General features: G+C 37.6%; 1 long non-coding RNA gene across 5 annotated transcripts in view; it reads right to left on the bottom strand.

Moving 5' to 3' along the window:
• LOC122161589 overlaps positions 1-27,107 on the bottom strand; it is a 249,952-nt gene that overhangs the window by 203,950 nt on the left and 18,895 nt on the right. For all 5 annotated transcript variants that reach the window (XR_006169220.1, XR_006169222.1, XR_006169224.1 and 2 more), the window contains one exon: positions 16,606-16,670. This is a non-coding gene — a long non-coding RNA (uncharacterized LOC122161589). The remainder of the gene's footprint in view (positions 1-16,605; positions 16,671-27,107) is intronic.

Raw genomic sequence — 27,107 nt, 5'->3', positions numbered from 1 at the left:
TTGAATTTCAGACACAACTACAAATACTGCTAGAGCGTTGCTTGTGAGGAGCGTGCAGATCATGCAAACAGAAGTACAACAATACGATGTCACTAATCTCCCATAGCTTGATAGCAGTAACTGGGTAACAGTGTGCTGCCTACTGAATCAAAAAACACTCTGATGCAATTACGTACAGTGCAAATACCTGAAGGCAAGAAATGAACCATACTGTGATACAGCTTTCTACAGAAGATGTTGCCAGCCGAAAGGGACTTAAAGCAAGCACTTTTAATTAACTGCATCACGTCCAATACAAATACCAGTTAGAAAACAACAGCATCAAACCTTAAGCACGGACATATCTGAATTTCACCAATCAAGGACCTATTCCTGCAGACTTCTTGCCCACCATGCTCCCAGTAATCAGTAGCACAAAAAACCAAAGCAGTAGCAGATTTATTTCCTAGCTTCTTCAGTCTTATATCAAAAGCCTATTGACACTTTATCAAAATTAGAAGCCGTTTTGATGATTTTGATAAAGAAAGACAATCCCAGATGACGGAGGCACTTGAATAGCAGCTACAGTGGACTTAAATTGTCACCTTTTTGGCAATTCAACATATATTTACTGCTCAACCAATATGAGCAGTTTGAGAAAATCTAAGACAAGTAAACATCTAGGTCAATTTCTAAGCTTTGACTCTCCCAGAAGCACCAGAGGTCCCCAGGCAGCAGAACTCATAAACCACCCACAAAACCAAACTAAACTTTACTATAAAACTAAAAAAGAAGTCCAACTTAACATGAAGGACTCCTGTGCTGAGACCACATGGGAAAACAAAAACCGAACTCCCTCTTGGGTTTCTTGACAAATGTGATGTGGGACATCAGGTCCAATGAACCTCATTAAGTAACTCATGCTCAAGAAAGGAGGATGGATGGAAAGAGAGTATCAAGTTTTTAGCTACTTTAGTCTAATGAGAATTTATAGACATTGGCATTTGGTTTAATTTATACTGATGCTTAACTTTTTTTTTTAAACTTTTAAATAGCGATCCTTATTAAGCACACATCTGTGATTCTTCTCACTGCCAGATATAGTAGTATCTTTCATAGACATGTTTCATAAAGCTAGCATTTGTAAGAAAGATTTCACCCTTTAAAATGAGAGCTTTTTAGCATGATGGAAAGTTTTCTTTTAAGAACTGGAATTAACATGCACTGCATATCATGTGTTGTGAAATAGGCAGCGTGTCATTATCACCTACTCAGAACCATCCTAACTACAACCTCAGTATTTGGGTAGCTAATTAACGACCTACTATTACTATACTGTAAAGAAGAGATTGTCACGTTATTTCAAGTGTTTTTTAACAGTCTTTGAACACTAACTACTAAATTTGTTTACACTATTTAAAGAAGAGAAAGAATTTATAAATCTTCAGGAGCCTAGAAATGGAAAAGATATGTAATTTAATTTAAAACTTTTAAACATATGTAGATGTTTATATAAAGGCTTTTTTTTTTTTTTTTAATAAACCCACTGGCCTTTCTCTAGAAACTGCTTGTATTAATAGATTTGGAAGTTACAACAGGAGCACTTCCCATGTTCCCTCTCCTTTCCAATTTCAACTTCACTTCAACTGACGACAAAAGCAAAAAAACAGTGTTAGAAAATTTTACTTGCCAGTCAATTTATCAGTACATTGAACCAAAGATGCAAAAGCAGTAAAGCAACAAGATTCTAAATCCTTAGTTGAGCAACTATGAAGTAACTATTACAAGGAAGATCGACGCAGCTATTAGTACAACTTTTTTCACAATCACATGGCCAAATGGGGCCATAATTTTCTCACAGCCCAATGACTCCAGTGTTTTCAGACACGAGAAGTAGGCATGCCTGTACTTACAAACTGTACAGCACAAGGCACTTGATACGAGCATTTATGCACTGAGATAGTACAGCAGGTTTTGGATCTCTGCATTGTCTTTTGATGAGTGCCTACATTACGTAGCCTCAATATCTTATTATGCCCAATGCAACCTTACATAATTCAAACTGATTATAACTGTTTCATCAAAGCAAATCTGTCAACACAGCAGTCATTCTAGTTGGAGAAGATGAGGTGGAAGGCTTCACCTTTACTAATTTTTTGTCCCCCAAATACTACTTTTAATAGAGTTGAAAGAGTTTCTATGATTCTAAATTCTGATGCTATAGGTAAGAATAGGTGAAAGAACAACAAATGTTTTTAAGGACCAAAAGTTACAAAGAGATTTGGTTTTACAGTCAAAAGTTTTGAGAAGTCAAACCACACAGTGTGCCAGAGATGTACCAAAACTGCTCGAGCTATTAGACTACTAATAAATGAGATAATCCAGGTACTAAGAAACCTCTTATGTACAGCTTGAGAGCCATTCTCATAAATAATTCTCATCTCCATCATAAAACTTGCTTAGAGGACTTACTGAAGACATTCCATGCAACTATATATACAGCATTTAGTCAGCAAACGTTTCTTTAAAACACATCAGATTTTCTCGGGATCTGGATACAAAAGCAGTTTGGAAGAAAGCAAGCTGGCCTAAAACTTTACTTGAGTTGCACTCTATATGACATTGGACATAACAGGACCAAGCAAACTCTTGGTTAACACCCAATTCTTTTTCCAGTGTAGTGGCATACCTGATAGGAGCACACATACATAATTTACTTACTGAGGAAACGTAAAAGGGCTGACAATACCGAGTACACTGTCCCAAACTGAAGTCAAAAAGCAGTTTAATTTTGAAATAAGCACCGAGGTTCAATCCATTTATCATTCTACTTCATGAAAGGGGAAAAAAAAAAAAAAGCCCAATTAGTTTATCTTACATAAAATAAATAAGTTTACAGATATTTACTTACTGCACTGATTGTTTTGCATTGCGAGATAATTGTGTCATTATCATCTCCACTGAATGGAGAAATGCATTTGGTTGTTACTACTGCATCAGAGTATTATTCTGCATTGTTTTCCATTAGCAGAATTTCAGCCATCCCAGAATGCATTCAGACAGTGGTTCATTTTAAAAAAATTCATTTTAAACCTCATGAATTGATTTCTTAAACCACCACATACAACCTGACCAACTACTTCCTCCTGTTGGACTACAGCAGCTTCCTGGTAGGCCATGGGTAGGCACCTGTAGCAACTGGACAGATCAATACAATGGGAAAGACATTACAACAGAGGTGTAACAATAGAAGGATAGGCACAACAGAAGGGTGCTATGAAGGAAGGGAAGAAAATCACTCACCCCATCAGAAGATTCTAGGTTCACAGGAGAAAGTTTCACCAAAGAGGGATCTCCAGAAAGAGAGTCTTCCCCAGTGGCAGTCAGCCCTTAAATGAGGTCTAATGAGGCCAGCCTCCACCCCTTCCAATTGCACAGATGAATTGCCTTCACCTGTGCTCCTAGGGCTGACCAAATCCTCTCCCCATGTGCTCAATCAGTGGTTCAGGCCATGACTCAACAGTTTCTATGCAGCATCTGAAGATGTAATTCTACTGTTAGCTGCTGAGAGCAGCAGTTATAATCCAGAAGTCACAGTTGTCACATTCAGAGACTGCTTTTCCCCTTCGTCCTTTTTATCATTCCATGCTGATTAACCAAAGCTTGCATCTTTTCCACACTGCATCTGTTTCAGAACACTGTGAACTCCATGTTTCTCAGGCCTGTTATGTTTCCAGAATGGTTTCAGTGCTGACTCTGATGTTTCAAAACATGTTGATATTTTTCTCGATAGGTATTGTGCAGAATTCCAAAATGCACCAAAATTAGCAGCAGTTCTCCTCTACCTACCTCTTTACCTCTTTATTCTGAACACAACAGCTTCTCTGTCCTTAAGACACGATATATTGTAAGAAGCACAAAGGAATGCCCTAGAAAAAAGAAGTCTAAAAAACCATGTAGAACTAGATCCTGCAAAGACTGAGAATCCTGCTCCCATCAGGACAGGCACGAGTAAAAGTTCACTGATAAAACTCAATGTTAATACTTGCAGAACCTAAAAAACTATGCTTTCTTAGCTGCAAGATTTTGACTCATTTAAGTTCATTACAAACAAAAAAGTTTTTGTGTGAGGGACTTCTTTAATTCGCAACGCCATAAATTAAACAACAGCAAATATTACTTTAGGAGAAGCAAATGAACACATGCATTCAATAATGTTTAATAACAAAGCATTTGAGCTGTGCTTACCCAGCATACGCTTACTCATATGGCAAATCTAGCATACACAATTAGTCTTGACTTCAGAAACCAGAACCTGTTGATTTTTGGTCAACTTAGTTACTAAAATATCAGATCCTGAAACATCCTGATTTTTTTCCTAGCTTTAGATACCCAGAAAACCTTAATCATGTTATTGTGCATTATTACAGTATTCTCTAACAAACTGTTGTTATAACAGCCTTATTTCCTCACTAATTGCTGTTTAATAAAACTTGAGTCAGATTCTAGAGCAGAAGTTACTTAAAGGAGTAAAATTTGTATAAGTATTCAATAAATAAATAAATAAAACCCATCATCAGGTAAATTACCCAAACAGCACCTTTGGAGACATAGGTAGCAGTGAAGCAGCACTTCTCCATCACCCTCTAGCGAGGCAGAGCTTCCCAAGCACAGATTGTCACCCCAAAGACCCTGCTGAGAGAAGGCAGCGCCAGCAGCCCCCGCTTCAGTTTGTAAGGCATGAAGTCTAAACGCAACTTTTCCTATCATTCCTATTCCCAGAATACTCTTGATGAGTTTAGCTAAATTCTTCACAGTTGAGGTGGACTAATTGCTGCTGGATGAACAGAGCTCAGCTGATACCTGGCTTTCTGATTAAGTTTACCTGTGCAACCAGGTGCTGTAATCATGCATGCTGTTTTCCCCTCCCATGTTACAGCTGTAGACTCTTTACTTACATGGCATGTTCCCACCTCCCTCCCCACACCCTCAACAAAAGCAGGAAAGTTGTCCTTTAACCAACAAGGAAATTAACTACTAATATGATTGTACTGTGTGTGATGTACTTATATCCCCAACAAGGACTTACAAAGTTACTGAAATACTATCCAGTATTAAAAAAAACTGTTGCTGATATCAGTGAGAATTTGATCCATCATAGAACCATTTAAAAGGAAAACACCTGCAAGATCAAGCCCAACCTTCAAATTAACCTACCCAGTCCCATCACCAAACAGTGTCCCTGTGTGCTAGTTCCCTGGGCAGCCCATTCCAATGCCTGACTGCTCACCCTGAAGAAATTCTTTCTGATGTCCAATCTAAACCTCCCCAGTGCAACCCAAGAGCACTGTTACACATCCTATCACTTGTTGCCTGAGAAGAGGCCGATGCATACCTCACTGCAGCCTCCCTCCATGTAGGTGCAGAGAGCAGTGAGCCCTCCCCTTCTCCAGATTATACAACGGCAGTTAACATAAAATCAAAAAAAATCCTTGATTAAACAACGTTAAATCAATACTGGCAAAAATTCATTCTGAGCACTAAAAACAGATATCCTCGCTTCTCAAACATATTCAACTTTTGCTTTTCCCCTTGGAGGGCTCCTCATTCTGAGGTATCCTTGAAATCATTCATTCCAATTCATAAGGTGAGGTGACACATGAGATGTAACACAGATTTTCCTCTTATGGACAGATGAAACCTTCACAGTCCCCAGTACTCTAAACAGGTATTAAGTAGCTACATTCATGTTCTAAAGGACATCAAACTCTTCATCCTCTCCAAAAGCATAAATAGCAAAATAATTAAATTGCATTTATATGCACAGCAGTTTTAAAAATAATGCTGCAAATCTGGATGCCAGGCAGCAAAGAAGAAATTAAGCTATTTTAGGTATCTTCCAGGCAATACTATTATTTTGCCATAACATATTCACATCCACTTGAACCTCCCTGAAGTTACCAATATATACCAGATAGAGTAACAAATAAAGCACCTGTACATTCCATGGAGGAGACTAAACCAGAGCAAAGTGCACTGCCTCATCCCAAACCTTTCCAGCTTTACACAAGCTGTGATAAACGCAGTTTTAATTTTACATTTGCCAACAGTGACACCTGCTGGAAAGCAGCGTTCTCGTATTCTGTTTTCAGACGTGCCACATGGCAGCTCAACTTGCGACGCTGTGATGCCATCCAGCTTGCACATACACGTTCATTAGGGATAGGTTTCATCATTAAGTGAAATCATTCTGTATCACAGGTTGGAATATTCTAAGGAGCATATAGTTTTTAGAATCTTACTTGAGAGGGTTAGAACAGCAGGCTTTGAGAACTGCAGTAAAACAGGGACAGCAAAGATCTTTTGACAACTGCTAAGCTTGTAGTCTTTAAGACATCCAAAATCTCATGAGGAAATTCAGAAGATTAGTTCCACAAGTACACATCATTATTTTTACACTCATATAGAAAGCAATCAACCATATTAGCAAAAGAACACCTAATTTGGCTTCTAATAGTTGGAGACAATTGTGTAAGCACTCCTATTTCTTTTTAATTAAAAAAAGAAAAACCACATTATTTCTATTACGCATTTTTGCCTTAATATTTATCCACGAAGGTAGTTAAGGTGTGCTATCTTCCTGTCATACTGTTTTTAAGACGGAATCCCATGCTATGTATGGATCTTATGCAAATGCTCTTTGATTTCAAATGAGACTTTGCATACTAAGGAGTCTATTTTCCCATCAATGCAGAAGAGATTTACGCACATAAGTCCCATTACCATTAATGGGACTCACCCACATAAATCCCCTGCACATTGATAGACTCTCAGGATTTACATTGGAATGGGTCCTTTAGAGCCATTACAATGTCAACCTTTTGCCAGGATTTTGCGTATTAACAATACTAAGCAATACATGGCAATCTTAATGTGCAAAATCCTGGCAAAAGGCACAACATAAAATGATATGAACAGAGCAAAAAATAGGTATTTAAATATGATCACTAATTATTCATTACCTGCCCGCATTCTTATTGGTTGTTTTCCAGCATCGTTTTCCCTATTAAAAATTCACCCTCTAGTTTACATGACTATCCTCTTTCCCGAGCAATTGTTACTCAAAATCTGATTCAAAGCATTTAGATTCTTCTTTCCAGCTGATAAAAAACTTTCCTTCTATTAACTTACCTTTTAGATGGCTACAATATCTCACAGATTTCTTCTTTTAAAAGAAATGACACTTTTTTTTTTTAATTGATACACCTTTGTTATAAGTGTAACAGCATAAAACCAATAGCATAACTGCAGCACGTTAGCTGAGACAGAATAGGATCAGGAAAACATCAGTTTGTAAGCAGTGAAGGATAAATTCCAAAATATGCCACTTCTGTTGAATCATTTTGCCCCTCCCAACTATGGGCAAGAAAGGTCACCTAAAATCCACGTCACAGATAAAGTTACTAAATTAAGCTATGCTGCCACTGGAAAAGTGAAATTTATCACTTATGCTGGAAGAAATGCTTGTAGCACATATCTCCCATATACAAAGGCAGCTCAGCTCTTACCTCTCATTTTGGTGCCCCACTTTCTATAGATACACATCAGCATTTTGGTACTTAAACACAAGTTAAAAACTACATTATTTCTCCAGAATTTGGTCTAGCAGTAACTGAGCAATTTAGCCCAGATAAGGACTCACGTGGCTGTTTGTACAACCACACTGCCACTGCGATGTGGCTGGGAGCAGAGTACATGATGGACAAGAACACTACACTGGAAAAACTTTCCCCTTCAGCATTCAGCAGTCACTAAAAGCCATGAACTGCTGAGTGACATGTCAGAACAGGCTCCAGGTGCAACCATCAAAGTTGGAGCTTTATCACTTCATCCTGAAATATTCCTCCTTCTAGAGAACTGAGCAGTCACTCCTACCTAATGTTACAAAGGCTTAACAACCAGACAGCCGTTAACCACTGTGGGATGAAATGTAAGTTCCCATTTAGAAAACAAATAAGCAAACAAAACCTCCAACCACCAACAAAAAAAGTTGAAAACGTGCTGCTGACAATAGATATTTCACATGAAGAAAAAGTAAACAAAATAGCAAACAAATTCTCATTTTACTAGCAGCAATGTACAGGTGAAAAATCATGCTGTGGGAGACCAGTAGCAGTTCTGGCATATCCTGTTCACCAGTGCTACCTGAGATTATTGGATATACACTTGCTGCAAGGAAATAGATACAGAAGAGGCTCCTATCATTACTTCACAAAGAAAAATGTTTTATGCTACAGATTTAGGACCTGCATTTGTTAATATATTAAAAAAAAAAAAAAAAAAAAAAAAGACAGTAGGATGCCAACTAGGTAACCATGGTGATTCTTGATCTCACATACACAGACTATCTGCATTGTATATGACCTTCCTTATTCTCCTCCACAGACAGCCTTAGACTCCAGTCACTTCAGTATCAGGACACAATGCCCACAGGATGAAGATCCTAAAATCAGACCTACAAAATTAAAGGTATATTTAAAAAGTGAGCCGAGAATGTAAAAGTCCTTCAATGAATCTGGGCCTTAGTGAACAATATAAAACAAATTAAGAACAGAGAACAACCACAAAACCACACTGTAGCCAAGCACTATGTCCCAGATTACTAGAAGAATTGAATTTGACAGACTGAATGCATGGAATTTAACTGGCAGACAACTGAATTCTGCAGATTTGCCAACATTTTTTCCTGGTTTTGGCAAATCTCCTCTTATTCTCTGGACACAAAATGAGGGCTAAACAAAATAATCTCTTTTCTTCGATATGCCTGATAAGGAGCCATTCTGGCTACATCTCCAAAAGGACCAGTCCAGGGCACATTCAGAGTATGCCTGCCATACCTGTAGGACAAGTCGTCCTGTGATGCAGCTGGCAAGCCTCTCTTCCCCTTTCATTTAAAGGAAAAACACAAGATGGTGCTAGAGGTGGCAATACTCCTGTTTACACAGTATCTCAGCCATTAGGGCGCTGTCCCAATTTTGTACAAGTAACATTTTCCTTTGTTTGAGGTGGTTTATCCCAGACATGCTAACTGGCTGTATGGTGCACCACAAACCAAAGAGGACCATATTTCCATGGGGAGAAGAAAGCTCTCACCTGAGACAGTGCAGATCAGGCCCTGACCCACACCTACTCCCTGACTACAAATTCAATTCAGACTTAGACTTATGCAGATTACCAGTGGAAAAACAGTTACACACATGCATTATTTTACAAGTTCTGCTAAATGCTGATAGGAACAGAACTGCTATGTAGGGATTTGATTTTGTCTGAATTAAAGCTGGACAAGAAAGATCCAAAAATACAACTGAAACAAAACCAAGGTTATAGCAGGTTATACTTGCTTTCACAGAGCAGCTGTACTTCCATAATAGAAATAAAATTACCACTGTTCAACTATCCTGAGTTAACTGTGTGCTGCACAGGCTCCTAACTGAGGCCTGTACTTGCAGGCTATTTAGTTCTGGAGTTGAAAAAGCATTGTAAATCCATTAACATATGCCCATCTTCCTGCCCAGAAACAAAGGCTTTCTGCCTTTCCCAATCACCTACTTTTACCCAGCCCCAGAACTACATATTTTTTCCCCATAGTCATACTTGTTCCTGCCAGAGCTGTATGGCAGCTATAGAGCAAAGGAGGAATGTAAAAAGACAAGAAACACTAGAGACCAGCTTAGAGCTGAAGAAGGCAGCAGCCATCCTGAGTTGCGAGACGCCTTCTGCTTCCTTTCCTTTTCTCACAAAGGATTCAACTACAATTTGCAGAGGAGAAAGCAAACAAACCTTCCCAACAGGCCAGAAGGTGGACAGACTCACGGAAGCAGTAGCCAAAATTACTCCCTTTGGTTAGCTAAGGTAACATCTGCATCCTTCTCTCAGAACTCAAGTCTCAGATTTCTTACAGTTTGCCCCAACCTCAGTTAGGATGAGATTAATGAGAAGGATCAGGGAGAGTTAGCAAAACAGGTCTAAGTGGGCAAAATAAGATTGCCCAGGTACAACTGTGATCATTGAAGATATGGTCATGTGTGATCAGCTGTCTGTGAACCTTCTACACAAACCTTCATTCATTTCTAATGACTGCATACCAGTAGAAAGATGTTTTTCCTTCTGTAGTTTCTGTTGCTTTGCTTTTTTTTTTTAATGTTTGCCATAAAGCAACCTTGTTGTGATGTCATATTTAATTCATGCTCTGTAAAAACTAGAAGTTTTGCCTCTCTCATTAGCCTACATATAAAACTTACTGTATAGTTTCTTGTCAAAAGGCAAGAGGTGAGGATATTTCTGTACCTCTAGACAGTAGCTAACAAGTTCTCAAAATTATGCTTCTTTTAAAGATGACATACATTAGTATTGCACAGTGAACTTGTGACTTACTTGTCATCTAAATTTTACTAGTCAAAATTCATTTTTAGCTATTATTTCTAGACAAAAATAACTACCTGTATTATGACCAAGTGACAAAAGCCAGGAAAATGCAGAGTTAAGGCTGACACTGTATCCTTTACTCGCACTGCAGGTTAAGAGTAGACAATGGCAGTCTAAGCTCTGGAATTCACAGGCTTTGTAAAACATTTATCAGAATCTCACTAGTAAAAAGAAGGCCTATTTCTTCTTTTCTTAAAAAATAAAAGAATTAAAGATTTGGTTTTGTTCTACAACACAATTTTTAACATACTATAGGAACGGAAGAACAAGTGAAAGATGCCTTTTAACGATATACCAAAACTAATTCTTCACTGCAGAAAATTCAGGTTTGTGATACCTTAAGAAAGCCCCTTTTTCAGTGTTCAAGGATTTTGCAATAAAATGGGAAGGTAGGGCACTGCAAGCACAGGTATAAATAATGATGCCGCCTGATACGACAGCATGGACAACCAGGCAGTAACCTGAATTTCTAGGACCAAATACACAGCTCTGGAAAGGAACTACACAGCTTTATGGCCTGCTGCTGTAAAAGTAACAGTACCTTGATAGTTTACACATCCCTCCCTTTCATCCACAGTGTTGAAGTACATACTTGTTTTTAAGCTCTAGATGTAATGCAGATCTGATCAGAAATCAATCCATTCTGGGAAACATCCAAAGAAGTGACACACGTACAAGCTGATGAAATAAAAAAATTCTAGTACTATTGTAATCACTCCCTTTACAAGCAATTCAGCACACAAAGCAAATATTTTGGTATCTAAGGTAATTATGGATGTATAATACACACAGTGAACCATAAGTTTGGAATCCATCAATACACTGTACTTTGTTAATATCTTCCAACTTTTACACAATATCCCTTTGAAATTAGCATGTCTAGTTCTTTATTTTAATGGTATGATGTGACAGATCTTAAGGAATCTGTTCCAACCCAGCAGCTCCTTATTTCACTCCCACCCAAACATTCAATCTGTGTATTTCAGCTACTTTTCAAAATTTTCCTTTTTCATTTATCTATAATAAGCTGATATCACAAGGTAAGTTCCTGAAAGCAAGCCAAAAAGATGTGGCATATTCTGTTTTTAATCAAATGCATTTTAACTTTACTGCTACAAATCAATTTGCAGCTTACACTGACTTGACAATTCCCTTTGCCCATTTTACGTGTTGCCTACAGCCTCATGCATCTCCCTCCCACAGGCAGGCTATGGTCTTCCAATAAACAGACTACACATATTTGGCTAAAAAAAAACCCTCAAAAGAAGGCTAACTTCAAGATGGCTTTAAGCTATGAACGTTACCAAATGCTTACAAAATGTACATGAAATCTCAGTTCTCTGCCCCACATATTGCGTGAGACAAGTTCGCACTGAGGACAGCTTCTGTCTGCTGTTAGAAGTATTTCAGAACATGTTGAAAGAAGGGGAAAATCAGAACATTTCCCAGGTATTCTGCAATCAGTTATCTGCACGCCTGTTCAACAAAATGATTTCCAAATTTCCCTGTAGTTCATACTTGCTGCTCACTCACTTGATGCTCCTGACTTGCACTATTACCTGCACGCACAAGGAAAGTCACTTTACTTGTTAGACTTGACAGGCACCTGAAATATTGTGCTGCAGAGCTTCGATAAGAGAATTTGAGCAGAAGAAACAGGAAGCATTAGAGCACAATAACTGATAGATCAGACAGAGCTCTCGGAAGGCACTGCTCCCCTAATCTAAAAAGGGGCATATTTGCACAAGGATCTTTATATTTTCTGCATGCATAAGTCAATAATATTCAATTACTTACATTCAGAAAGATGCCATCAAACCAGCTCTATCAAACCATGGCGTCATGATGGAACTTAGTCTATTTTTTTTTAGTCAATTCTATTTTTTTAAATAAAGAAGAATGAGATTTCCTAATAAGTATTTTGCCAACCCCAAAGTAGGCAGCGATGATCTTATTCGCACTGCAAGCATTAACCTTAGAAGTGGCTCCACATTTCAAGAGCTCTTCATGCAGTCACACCACCACCCAGTAGATTCAAAAGTGTTTCACTGACTTTACTAAATTGAGTTTGTGGGTCTGCAAGGTACCTAGGTTAAGAAAATACTGTTGTGTCCTAAGAACATTTCCAAAGCATGTGACAGGCTCAAACAGCCATGATGAAAAGCCTTTATTTTGACATTACCCAGAAAACTAGCCTTCCTTAATCTTCTAATTGAAAAAAGATATACAGACAGTAAACAGACCCCTCCTTTTTCTCACAGTTCTGACAGCTTTCTAGACCTAAGGACAAACTACAAAGAGAGGAAAGAACCAGCTAATTTCATGTTGCTGTTGGTATGTCATTACAAGCACAGGCTCTGAAGTCGTCGAGGCAACAAATAAATCTGTGAGTGTCTCTCAGGTCCTCCTTATTAAACACAAATCAAAAGACTGTGACTTACAGTCCCCAAGTGCCATGAGTTTTATGGTCTCCAAGTAATACATGAAAATAATAGGTAAATAATGAATGACTTTTAGAATGCCTCCTTTAACCAACAAAACTACCAATACAATATTTGTTCCTGTTTTTCTCCCCTTGGAGAAGAATGAAATTGTTGAGCTTCTGAGACAGTGATGACTGGATGATGGCCACATTACTTACGCTGTACAATGCATTTCAACATGGTCCTCCAGAGGTTTTGTTCTACTTTAAAGAAAAGAATAGAACTGGTAGAAAATATTTCTTTAAAATAGTATCTAGACTACACAATTTCACTGGATAGCAATGCATACCACAAGAAATTTGAAAAGATTAAAGACTAGTTTGATGAAAATACTGACTCAAGTCCTGAGTATTGTTATTGGACAGACTAAAATTGATTTTACTGGACAGACTGAAATTGATTACATGCACTAATTATAAGAGAAAAGATTCCAATAAAAGTTTTACAAGTAAGCCTAAAAACACTCTACAAGAACACCTCTTTCTGTACTATCTTGTATATAATGCTAAAAGTTTGTTATCCACAGTCAAAATCATTTACTTGTTCCTTATGGCTAAATGAAAACCCAAACAGTGCTCAAAATTACAAAAAGAAGCTTCTGAAAATTTTGCAGATGTTCTATGAATTCACAGTGAACAACCTGCTTACAAAAAAATAAACATCCTTTATCACAGTTTGTGCTGTACAGTAATTTTATCTGCGCTATAAGCCTGACTCCACCAAATTCACAACGGATGGTGCATCGGGAATGTTACTAATGCAACAGTTCTAAAGGTTCACAATAATACTCTAAATGACACCAGAATAATAGCAGTATCATAATGCATTGGCATTACTGTCCCAACCCTAACTGACAACCACAATGCTCATTAAAAGCCAGGTGGGAAGTCTGAAGAATTTAGAAAGCATCCTCAAATGGTAAGGGATGGACTTCAAGGAACAAGGGAAAATTGTGCAGGTATAGCTTACTCGTCCAATTAAGCTGAACAATGTTATACACTCTAAAGTGGACGACTGGAAAACATAGGTAAAAGGAAAAGCTTTCCTTGCAGGAAATGAAGAACCCTATAGGGCACCTGGTATTGAGGAATTACCATCCTTTGTTCCCAATCTCTTGCCGTTTTTCACATATTTAAAAATAAATGCCACCGATTGTCCACTGAACATCTCTTCCCATTCCAATACAAGTCAGTCTGATTAAAACCCCAAAGTGGCAGATAAAACAACCTAATCTCGAGCACTAGAACTATCTGCTTATGCTCAGCAGTGGTTTCAACCCATACAATAGCTCACTTACTGGGTTGCAGGCATTTCCTTGCATGAATTGTGTTGTACTGGATTACGTCCCTAACAGAGAAAGTGCTTCTAAACTTATTTGCTGTAACTTCAGTTCCCCAACATATCGTTCCATGACTGTAAACTCCTCTCATGTATTACAGACTGTATTAGTTACACATACAAGTACATAATTATACACATCTCAAAAAAAGTAGTCACTGTGTGTAGCTGAGTCTTTCCTACAAAGCCTTCTCAACAGATGACTGGAATGATGGAGAATATTTACTGAAGAAATACAATAAGTGATTTATTATGCTAATTCTTCATACTCTAATACACAGTGTGCTTGAGCTTGAAAGGTTCAAGCACCAGACTTGGCAACTTGGAAACAGGTACAGGTGGAGGCACTCAGCATCCTTTAAGATCCAACACATTTGAAAACATTGGCAGCTTACAAGCACTGTGCCACAAATGGAGCACTATTACTGAGCACAGCTCAGTCCTGGAAAAAGTTTAGAATACACCCCAAATTACATAAATTCAGAACAAATTCAGAACTTCAGTAAAAACTCTCATCCTAATTCAAGTTGATTGCTTTAATTACAAGATTACATCCTTAAAAAATGCAGAAGAATTCACAAGAAGGAAAAAAAAATCATACAGAAATTAAAAATCTGTATTCTCTGTATGTCCCATATAATTTTTAATATTTCTATTAAGACAGGTCTCAAAGTTCTCAAGTAAAGTGATGCTGCACAATGCTAGGAGTAGTGTATATTAAGAAAAGTTTGATATGAGGATTCTTCTCACTTTGGTATTGTTTCATTGGTTAAATAATCAAAACACATTAGGTTTGACAGTATTCAATGAAGAAGAGAAGTTAAAGTTTAAGAAAGTACGTAGGAGGAAAGACACAAAACTAAAAAAGATGAAAGATTGCTTATTATAAAGTGGGAGGGGGAGAGGTGGGAGAAGATGGTTTAGCCAGAGCAAGCACCAAAAGTAGCATGCAAGCCTTTGAAAAGAAGGATTCTTATGGCCGGATCATGTGATTTATGTAACAAAGTCAACTAGTTGTATCTTTGTTTCCACACAGCACCAGGAAAGTTTCCCATTATGCACTTTGTACAGTATTTCTCAGGGTGAGAGGTCTGATGTTCTGCTAGGACGCCAAAAAGCAAAGCTATTACTTTCACAAATTTCTTCATCAGTTCTACATACATGAAAAATGGTTGACAGTTACAAGATACACAGCAGTGACAGTTCCAGAAAGTTTTTGTGAATTTTCCATGTTTGCTGTTTTATAAGTCAGTCATTAGGAGGCAGCAAATGGCTCAGAACCATGAGGGAAAACAAATCCTGTCAGAAATTGGAAGAGAATAGGAAACCAGGAACTACGAGTGGAAACAAATTTAGATACAAAAGTGACTTTTTGATGTTCTCCAATTCTATCAGATGTCAAGCTGGACCAAAGAAAATACTTCGGAAGCTATTTGTTAAATAATTTGGGATCTCGTCAATGAATCTGCACTCGAACTTTATATGGTTGACTTTGGATTCTTGATAATGTTAAAATACAATGCACTTATTTTATTCCTACAGTATGCATTCTATGTTTCTATCCCAACACTATCCATACACGTGTAAGGAATAAAAAACAAATCACGTCTCGTACTGTTTCACTCAAACCAAATAGCTTACAATGGAAAGTTGACAGTTCTAAATTGTTTTCATGGCTCTATATTTACAGCAAAATTTAAAAGCCAACGTGCTTTTACTCATGCCTCACTAAAAATAAGAGTAAGATCTTAGTCAGTAAAATTCACGCCTCTCTTCTTACCAGGATACAAGATTAAGCAGGACAAACACAACACATAGGAGTTTTCTTTAAAAGAATATAAAATAATAAGAAGAAACTGGAATTTCTTCTGAGTGCCTATATTTCTGTAAAATCACCAGTACCATTTTATATTGTGCAGCCAGGAAGCTGGTATTAACATGCATTTCAAGGCAGAATCAAAACACAGGTGGAGAAATGAGAAGTATTTTGCATTCTAAGCAAGCCTCTAAATACAAAAATATTATAAAATGGGCTATGCTTGCTCAGATCTTTGAATACGACATATAAATCAGTGTTTATTTAATAGGCTGCATTATCTTCAGGATAGAACAATACAGTTATCAGTCTCTGCCTAAACAGTTACGGTAAGTAACAGAGAGATAAGAAGAGCTAAATTACATCTGCAGTATCTCACATTAATAGATTCATACAGTTGTACAGCATTAATGCTTACAATACAGAATTTATGATTAATCAAACATTCTCAGCTTCTCCAGTTATTCTTGAAATACAAATAACAAAAACAAGGCATAAACTTACTGTTTGTCAGGCACCCACGCTGTCCTTCCGTCTGAGTTGGTGGGAAATAATTACCACTAGGAAATCTGGTAAGCAGAAATACAATGAAAATAAATATTAGCATGCCAAAAAAGGGATAAACTCAGCTTTCCTGCAAGTATTTCTCCCCACAGTACTTCACAGGTAACGTTAAAAAAAAAAAGAAACCAGAAAAACCCCAGAGTTGAAAAAATATAAACATTTAAAAACACAGTCCAGCAGTGTTCAAGGATCCTTGCCTCTCAAACTTTAAAGCAGCACAGACAAACGCCGAGGTGCCCATAATAGAACAAAAATCCAAGTTCTCAATCACTAGTTACGCAGTATGTGCCAGTAAGGAAGACAATTTCCAAAATAATGATTAATGTATTATCCAGATTTTTTCCTCTCTCTCTTTTCCCCTTCCCATTCAGGTTTTTCTTCTTATAAAATGCACATAGGTTTTTTCTTCCCTGTACCCTGACTCAGGCCTGGCTTTGAAATGCATTTCAATCTCTCAACACAGACTGCTTTCACTGCATTTAGAGTCCTACCAAGGCCCAGCTTTAAAAGCTACTGATTCTTTTTTTCTTTAGCCTTCCTCACAAAGGAAGGGTATTTTGTAAATTACCAGCTCGTTCAGATCAACAAAAGGTACTTTCATAGAAAGCCCCATTTGATTTTGCTCAAATTTGATTACAAGGATGGAGAAAAGGAAAGGAAGTCAAAAAGAAAAACCCCAGATGGCTTTTTCATTCATCTCAGTGAATGAGCTTTATCTGTGCCTTTTGAAACTGTAGCAGTGGAAAAGCATTTCTGTTGGCTTAAAAAACTTGACAAAAATTATTGGTTTGCCATTTCTCATGTAACTGCCATTGGGAACTGGATGAAAAGACTTTTTCATGGGATCGCCTGCTTGGATCAAAATAATGGAGATTAGGTATTTCATTATAAATTACAGTGGGAGATAGAGCAGGCTGTCATATTAATAGCAACCTGCTCATGGCCTTCAATGGTAGCTATTCTACTAGACAAAGGACCAAGGGGGTTGTCTATTGAACTTGTACTTTAGGCCTGATCAATTTTCTATCATCAAGGCAAAAGGTGAGGTGACTAACAAAAGAATTCACACATGACTGACCTCATAAGCCTATAGATAAAACAGCTTAAAGAAACAAAACACATCCTGAAATTATGGGTGATAAACTGTATAAAGGAAAAAAGAAGAAGAGAAATGATAGAAAAAGGGAAAGAAAGAGCATGTGGGCTATAATTCTCCCTCCCTTCTTAGGTGAATGGACATATTAAAAGCTACTTGTTTTCAGCTGCAGATAATTGCAGCGTTTGCTTTGCCACGTTTTGCCTTAAATCTTTCTGTGTACTTTTTCTCCAACAGTAACCACAGCATTGTGTTTAACAGAAGTTTCAAGAGCCATACCATGCACAGAAAGGATTACACATAACATCACAGACAGAAAGGTGTCACACAGGCATTACATTTATACCCAAAGTGCAGCAGTAGATGCCATCATACATATCAGTACGCTTTTACACAAAACCTGGCTAATTAAGTGAAAGTTGGGCAACTGAGTTAAACAGCAAGAACATCCCACACAGCCAAACTTCTTGGGAGCCTTCTTTCACTCAGACAGCAGTGAATTTCATACAGCATGTAAAAACAGAATGTAAAATGCCCCTAATACATTTCGGTATTTTAAAAAGTGTATTAGCTGCATTTCTTGTACTGCTTCCCAGGAGATAAAGACCCTTTTCCAGCAGCAGCATTCAACTCCATTCAACAACCAGCTAAAGAAATAAGGGGTGAAAACTTCATTCTCCCAAAGTCAGATATACCTATCAGCATAACACAGGCTGATTTCTGTGAAGATTTGCTCCAACTTGTTATATAGAGACTGAATTACCTAGAACTCATTTATACAAAGAACTCATTTATACAAAGAATAGCTCCTGACACATCTTAACCCTGGTGGACACTTCCCAGAAGACTTCTAAGTGGCCATATTCCTACCCATGGTATATGGGTACAAAACTAAGGTAAAATTCTAAGATCAAGAAAATATTTGCATTTTAAAGCCACACAGCAACCAAGTTGTCAGCAGTGTTCAAGGATCCTTGCCTGTGCCAACTTTCTGAGTTATTTAAGAAATTTTCCCTTCAGCCCCAACAGCACAGTGCTGCTGCAGTTTCAAAAATGAAGCTAGGCACTGATTTGTTGCTACAACTAACAGAGCTACCTGTCTGCAGAGCTGTGTCTATGTAAAGACACTGAAATGATTCAGGCTGAAAATGTGCAGTTTTTAGTGAGGTAGGATCCAGAGCCAGCTAGACAAAAAAATAGGAACCCACAACGGCAAAGGGTAGGGAACTTCTGAGCCACAACTTTGCTGCAGAAGTTGGTGGGTTGCTGAATTTCAGACCAAGGCAAACTGAAGTGGTGGATGTACCTTTCCTTCTTCACCTCCCGTCATTACATAGCAGTTCTAAATAATTCATCATAAACACCTTTTCTGGAAGACAGGCAAAACAAGAGCACCACGTGTCAAGCTTTGTCTGTCATGGCAAAAGCTGCAAATTACTTCCATAGCACATTCCTCTGTATGTAGTTAAAATACTTGATACAATATTGAAACTAGTAGAAGCCTTAGTGGCAGTGGTATCTTCCCATTAAACCAGAGGTGCACTGATAATTTTTAAGTGATTAGCAATTAATCCCAAGTTTACATCCTCTATGTGGTCTATACTGAGTAGTTACGGAAGAAAGAGCTCTTGTAATCACTGTAGATAGCTGTCTGAAAGCACCAGCTCTGTGCTCAGTTAGGCAAATTGAACATTAATAACTATTAGAAAATGAATATAGGCTGAGCAGAAAGTGCATTTTGTTGCAGCCTCAATACAGTTTGAGCAGGAAAAGCAAAAGGCAATGTACCAAAGGGCATATGGGTACAATTATGCACTTGAGAAGTAATTAAGCAACCACTGCTAGCCACTGAGGCACAAACAGATTTGACCCACAGAATGTAACTGAAGCAGGACACAAGTAATTACAAAGCTTATCAGGAATTGTCACCTACATCTAGGTAAAAGCACCAGCAATTGGTACAAGGAGAATTAGCAGTATTTGAGGTGATTTGAGACTGCAAAACATAGTTGATGCAAAGGTTGGCTTAATTTTTGCTAGCTGCTGAATAACAAGCCCCAGTAATAACCAGCACTGATAACCCCCAAAACAGTTGTGTAAGAATTTGAGAATAGCTTTTTCACTTTTGAGTGACAGCACATGTTTGTCTAAATTAATTTTTCAGGTAAACAAATAAAGTTCAGGAGAACAGAATGCAGTCTGTTTGGATCTACTGACTCCAGGGTAATTGTCATTGCCAAAGCTAATGAAAATAACAGAGAGACAACTTGAAGAAAGACACGTCCACCTAGGTAATGTAAATGCAGAGTGTGCACTCACAGTGAGCCAAACCAATCAGAAACTCCAGAATAACTTCTTATAGAAGAGCCATAAAAGTTGTTCCCTTCTGAGGGCTTCTCTCTGAGATGTGTTTTGTTTGTTCTCAGCTTCCAAACTGCAGACTAGTTACTGCATTTTCTGTAACACAGTACCAGTGCTAAAGACCTGGAGAAGAAAAAACGTCTGTTATCCCCAAAACCTCCTAAATTCTCTGGTTGGCAAAGACACTTAATAGCACAGCAGCTAACTGTCCCATTAGTTCTCAGTGAAACATCTGGATTTAAAAATTGCTTCTTGAATGTATTTTCTGAATGTCTTTGCAAGTCATTCTTATAACACATACTTGAAGCCCAGCACTCAGCATGGCACACAGCATTTGGCTAAAGCAGCCAAATGAAATGTCTTGTTTCCAAATGAGGCTCATCTTAGCAAAAGATCTTGCTTGTGATTCCCTGAAAAATATGTACTCCTCAATCTCCAGTCGGAAATTTATGTTAAAATTCAGCATACATTTTTGCTAATGTGCAACAACAACAACAAGCAAGGGCAGCTGATGCTTCAAAAAAAAACTATATATAAAAATATATATATATATATTTGTCTAAAAATAAGGCAAAGTAGATTAATTTTTTTTTCCAACCAGTAATGGTAAATAGATTATAGAGATGTATTTTACAGTTAAGGAGGAAGTAACATTTCTAATTCTTAGCCCAGTGTACGACCAAAGTGGCATGCAGGCACATGCAGTAAGATCACTACTCCTATTTGTGCACTACTTTGTAGTCAGTCATCTTTAATTATGCTAGGAAGGAAGAGAGCTAATAAGCATGAGGAGTTTGCCACCTACCATTAACATTTTAAACCACTGTGGTTGCTATACCCAAGCAGCACAAATAGCATCTGAGGAAAAAATGCTATTGGTCAGAGAAAGTAAAACCACAAGCTTGCTTGTTTTGAGGATTCTGACTGCGTAAAATGGAAAAGTAAAACTATCAATAGCTGTTAAATAGTCTCAAGTAGAGGAGATTCATTTTTGACACAAGAGAGGCAGAAGAGAATGCTCGGCCAGGAACTCACTTCCATTTGGACAATAAAAATTCTACTGAAGTGGTTTGGTTCATTTTGGTCCTACATTGTGGCATGTAAAGCCATTTCCAGAGCACTCAGGATTTAGAAGTGAAGAGCCCTGAATTTCACCTGCCACCTAAAGGAAGGCAACAGTGTAAAGTACACTCAGCATGAAACCACCTTAAGAAAAAGTCTCCCTCTTCAACACTCACCCCTACCCTAGCTTTTATTCCATTCTAACTTTCCCAGATTTGTCAAACCATTTTTAGTATGGAACATATAGTTCATGCTATACAGATATTTCTGGAACGACAGTCCGTTCTAACAGTGGAATTTTAAATCCTTATTTCTTGGATTAAAGAAAAAATAATGACCATCTTAGTTGAGGTAGGGTGTTCAATAATTTTAACTTCAGGCTTTTTTACAAACTAAATTAAAAAAAATCAAAATGTATGCAAAAAGATCAGTCATAGATTTGGACAACAAACAAGCAAACAAACCCCACAAAACCCAAACTGTTGTCATTTGGAGAATACCATGCGTCATTAACAACCTGTAAGATCCTGAGTTGACAGCCAGAATCTAATTGGTCTGTTTTGACCCAGTTGGGAGTGGGAGCACCGCACACTTCGGGCCATCTGTGAGCGTACACCTAACTCAGTTTCAGGAATCGAAGAGTCATACATGCAAATAAAACATCAGAAAGTATTAACTACATTCATAATTTCATTACATTTTTTCATTGATGTGTGACTACATGCAAAACTTAAAAGAGAGTCACGAAGTTACCCCAAAACTGAACCTGAGCAAATGGCGAGGCTCGAACTTGAATTTACGAGTATCATGAAAAGACAGAGCAAATAAACACAATGCAGATTAAAAAGCAAGATTTTAATAGACTCAGAAGCGGCAAACAAGGTTGCCTGGAACAGACACATGGAAAGAAAGAAAAAAAAGGCAAAAAAAGAAATAAGGCAGATCCTTTTTGAAGAAAAAATAACAGAATGCTGATCGCTTCAGTGTGAAGAAAGGATATAAATATTTTAAGTTTCAGCCATCTTCGGTAGAAGTTAATTCCTTACTGATTTCAAATAGAAGAGGTTAATATCAGACAGTGGAAACTGTCCAAGCATTAAAAATCAGCAAAGGCAGTGCCAGAAAATGGCCAGATAAACTGACGTGAGATGAAGGATAGAAATAACTTCTACAATTCCAAACACGAGGAGCACCAAAGAGCAGTACTGGTTGGTGAGCAGCTTAAAGGTGAGGTACTGACATACTGCGCCACGACTTCTGAAGTGTTTACTGCTTTATTGACCATTGCTACCAAGAAGGTCAATTGTAATTAGCTGGAGTCCACAACTGAAAACTACAAACGAAAGGGGTCAGTATCAGGAGGGAACGAAGAGAGAAAAGGTCAGAGAAAATACTTAGGTCAAATAATTTGAAATGGGCTATGCCAGTTGGCATTGGTATTAAACTTGCCTTCGGGAAATGGATGAGTATTTCAGTTGATACTGATTGAAAGCCATTAATATTAGAATTATTTCTGAAGACATGATGGATGGATATGGGTACAAAAGCTTTTGAAAGAGCAAAAATAATGCCTGTCTTTAAAAGGAGGAGAAAGAAATTGCAGACTGGCCACTCTAAATTTCTTTCACAGTTAAAGTCACCTCAAAGAAAAACAGGAAAAGAACAAATATGAACACGGATTCTTTAAGGTCTAATGAAGTAAGACGCATTGTGATGCGGGAAATAACTGATGTCATATTGCACAGTTTTAGGAAGACTTCTGGCACCATCTCAAGTCTGCCTCTGGTCCAGTCAAGGAACACGATCTAAATAGTACTTCTACAAAGTAAGTAATGGTAGAAAAAGAATTACAGTGCAGCTATCACTGATTCACTGTATACAAGGTAGAAGGCACAAGTTCTTGTTCAACACTGAATACATTACTATTCCTTATTTTCACCATTAAACTGATGACAGAAGAAATACACTCCCACAAAGTATGCATACAGGTCTAAGGTGGGCAGCTCTGCTGGCACACTGGGAGACACAATTAGAGTCTGAAAAGGTCTTCGTGGAAATAGTCTGAAAAAGATTAGCTGTGATGCAAGGATATTTCCTTCTCAGAAATAATAAACTGCAGAAATGTAGGTTGAGAGTCAATGTAGCAGCTCTGTGCTAACGGATCCACATCAGAAGCTAAAACTGAATCTACAAAGCTGTTGCATATAAAAGCAAGTCTTCATACTGAAGGCCTTATAGACAGAATAAAGCATGCCCTGGATGCCACCTGAAATGATCATTTTGCTGCACTTGCTTTCGATGAGACCCAAAATGGATTTCTGTTGAGTTGTGGATATTACCTGCAGGCTGAAATTCAGGTGAAGAATTTGAAAGAGCAGCAGTCTCAAAAGCAGTATACGAGTAAAGACTGAAATAGTGGAGATTTTTCTAGAAAAGCTTTTTCTTGAAAAACATCATTCTAACAGAATAGAAATGTGCACTCATGTAAGAGAAATGGAAATTTGTGTTAGACTTGATAAAAGCTTTGCAGAGGTAAATGTAGATATGAAGGAAAACAGACAATCCCTGTTCAGCTTTAGAAACTAGTCAGAAAAATGTCTGCTGGAAACAGTTTAGATATAATGGATTTTACATTTAGGAGAAATTTAGCATTCTTCCAAATTTCTTTCCACTTGTTCCCTTACCTTAAAATAACAAGGCACAAAAGTAACTGAAAATATAAATACATAAAATTTTGTTACAACTTTTAAGCATGTCAAAATGTAAAGTATCTTTTCCTCTAACTTTATAAAACGAGAACACTCTCTGAGGTAAATAGGATCAGTTATGCCCCATCCTGTCCTCCTTTCAGGGTCACTTGTCCTCAAAGGGGTAAATGACAACAATATACCTCATCTTAAATCTCTAGGAGTCTTCAACCAAACGGGAAACCTCACTACAATCGCCTCCAGATGCAAGAAATGAGAATGCTAACATACAGGACAACAGCATTTCACCCAAAAAACCCCACAAAACAAACAAGAACAAACAGCACCAAAACCCACACTAAATTACAGTAATCTGTGTAAACAGCCCGAAGAATGTTTTCAACACAGGAATTTGTAATACTCAGACATTCAAACGTTCTTAATGCTTCTTTGATTGAATCAAATGAAACTCTTCTCCTCCTGGATATCCTTTGGTCACATTAGCCCTAAGCCAACAGTACAGTCACACGGTATTCGTTACTGGGCTTCCATGTTGCAGGCTAACGCAACTGATTTCCACATTCTGAAAACTCTGGTTTCAATTACCATGACAACAAGAACACATAATGATATACACGCACTGAAAGCAAAACTGGACAAGTAGAAAGCATCCAGAGCACTCTGTGTGCGTGCATGCATGATTAAAAAAAAAAAAAAAAAAAAAGGAAAAAGAGGGGAATATATTTCTTTCAATGTTGTATTTTCACAGAAGACCTTAACAGATAGCAGTAAAAATTAAATGAATATGAATTAAGTGAACATGACTAAAACTATATGATTACCCCACACTTTATTTTATTGCATTTGCCAGCTACTTTCCAGTCATTGGAATCAGAAGTTTACAAAATTGTGCCCAACTTAAAGATTTATTTTTAAGAAACATCTGAAAAAAACCCACTCCTCATTTTTGTGGAATATCACAACCTCATCAACTTTCTTGCCAATAATATACGTCAACACAGTTGTGAAGGATTGTAACCAGTCTCCATGCCCATTCCTTGCTACTTTTGTTTGGTATCAACAAATACTTCAGTTACTGTCAGCTAGCAAAGGCTGTGGTGGCTTTTGAGGTTAAGAGGAGACATCTTTAGGACAGGACAAGACTGAAGTCAGCAAACTCATTTAACTACAACACTGAAGTTGGTAGCTAAGCCAGTTATTAGTTTCAACTACTGAGCAAGGAGCAAAAGTCTATTACCATCCTTCTGAGCAATCAGTGCAATTCATCAAATTATACCCACGCAATTTCCCCTCTCTGACATCTAATTTCTTGGATGGAGAAAAATTTACTTTGCTGTAAAATACTAAAATGAAATGGAATTATGACTTCTGGACTACAGAACCAGACACTGACCAGTTTTTCAAGAGAGAATATCCATCTTTTCCCAGGACACAGAACCATTCACTACTGCAAGCTCTGGCCTTGCCAGCACGTGGGATTCAGCCAGTCAGGATCAGGGCAACAGAAGCTTGTCAGTAAGCTGTACTGGTCACCTGTGTTTGGTAGAAGCTTTGATATTCCTGCTTTCCCAGCCTGGTGTATTAAAGGAGCTTGGGCAGATTACAAACTAAAACCAGAAATAGCACTTACCAAGCTGATTTCAAAGGACAGCACTTATATTATTGAACTGATAAGTTGATCCACATGCCTTACTTTTAAAATGAATAGAATGAATGTCTTTGAATGTCCTTCAGAACGTGATACAGAAAAGGAGATCTCACACAGGTATGAAAACATTAAACACACACCCACGGGGGAAAAAGGAAAAAAAAAGCAAGAATGTGAGTTCATTTAAATGAATTATAGTACCCTCTCTACTGGGGACAAGGTTTTGTCTGAGATTTTATTTTTTGAGATTCAGAGTGCTAACAAGAGAGAAGTTATTTCTGACTGTAACGACTAAAAATAGGATTAATCCAGTCCTGCCATGACTAAACAAGAGAAAAGACTTGCACTTCTCTGACAGCGCATCTGTGACTCTGCACATCCTTAGGGACTATGTAATCCACAGCAAGACACAACAGCTCTCAACAACCCAGACGGAAATTCTGTGTCATGATTTTTCACACTGAAACCAACAGCTCAAGGTAAGGAGGTCTCAACACAGTCCCCGAGCAATGAGAAAGTCAGTGCTGCAGACACTGGGGAACAAACTATATTTTCTCATGCAGTAATCAGGAAATGAGTTATGTCTGTCCTATTTTCACTATACCAACTGTAGCAATATGCTGTACTCACCAAATTTGGCAGATAGGCACACGTAATCAGGCAAAATATTCAAACCACAAATTAAGTTATTGAAAGATATTGAAAAGCAAAACAAAGGATTGGGAAAAGTTTTGAGCTATTAGAAAGCCAGCAGCTTTTTGAAGAAAGAATAATGTTCAACTATCTTAAAACAAACAAATTAGCACCCTGAGAACTGCAATATTGTTCACTCCTTATGTTAAAGTCCAATCTAAAGGTAGATCCACAAAAATAAATACAAATTTTCAGTCTTAAGTAAACTGTTTCTCCCATGGATAAAGCTGAGCTCATTAGCATTCATTTCTAATATAACCCATTTTTAGTCTTCTTTGCTTGTTTCTGTAGGATAGTTAACATCAAGATATAAAAATGAAAGCTCAGTTTAAGAAAATAATAATACTAAATCTATAGAGTATCTGGCTTGTGAACTCCATTGAGAATAAGTTCTTAGATTACCCTAACAAAGACCAATTATTAAAATTATAGTTGTTGAAAAAACAGTATTACAGGAGGCTACCCTTAGCATCTTCAAGCTTCATTCTGAAACAAGTAACTAAATTTAGTTTCTGTGTATAAAGTTCTGCAAGTAAAGAGCAAATAAGGGAATACAGCTGTAGGCACAGCACACTCCTCTTTACACATAAATTAATCTATATTAGCTTTATGTAAATACACAAGGATATTTAAAATCTAATATATAATATATTAATAATGCATAATAATACATAATATAAAGATTTTTTAAAATCTAACTTCTGAATTCAATCTAGGAATTTTAACTGGACAAACCAGAACTCACAGCATTGCTTTCATCTCCACACAGCAACCTGCAACACAAGGTTTAGCAGCTGCCTCCGCATCTTTGTAGTGTACCAAAAGCTGTAGCCCCAAGGTTCAGTTCTGCAATGCATCTTACATGAAAGAGCTT

This window comes from Centrocercus urophasianus, unplaced genomic scaffold (assembly GCF_019232065.1).
Source record: "Centrocercus urophasianus isolate 14NV4802_14NV808 unplaced genomic scaffold, USGS_Curo_1.0 seq_19, whole genome shotgun sequence".
Lineage (NCBI taxonomy): Eukaryota > Metazoa > Chordata > Aves > Galliformes > Phasianidae > Centrocercus > Centrocercus urophasianus.
Note: the sequence above shows the minus strand (reverse complement) of the source record. Positions and strands in the feature narration are given on the sequence as shown.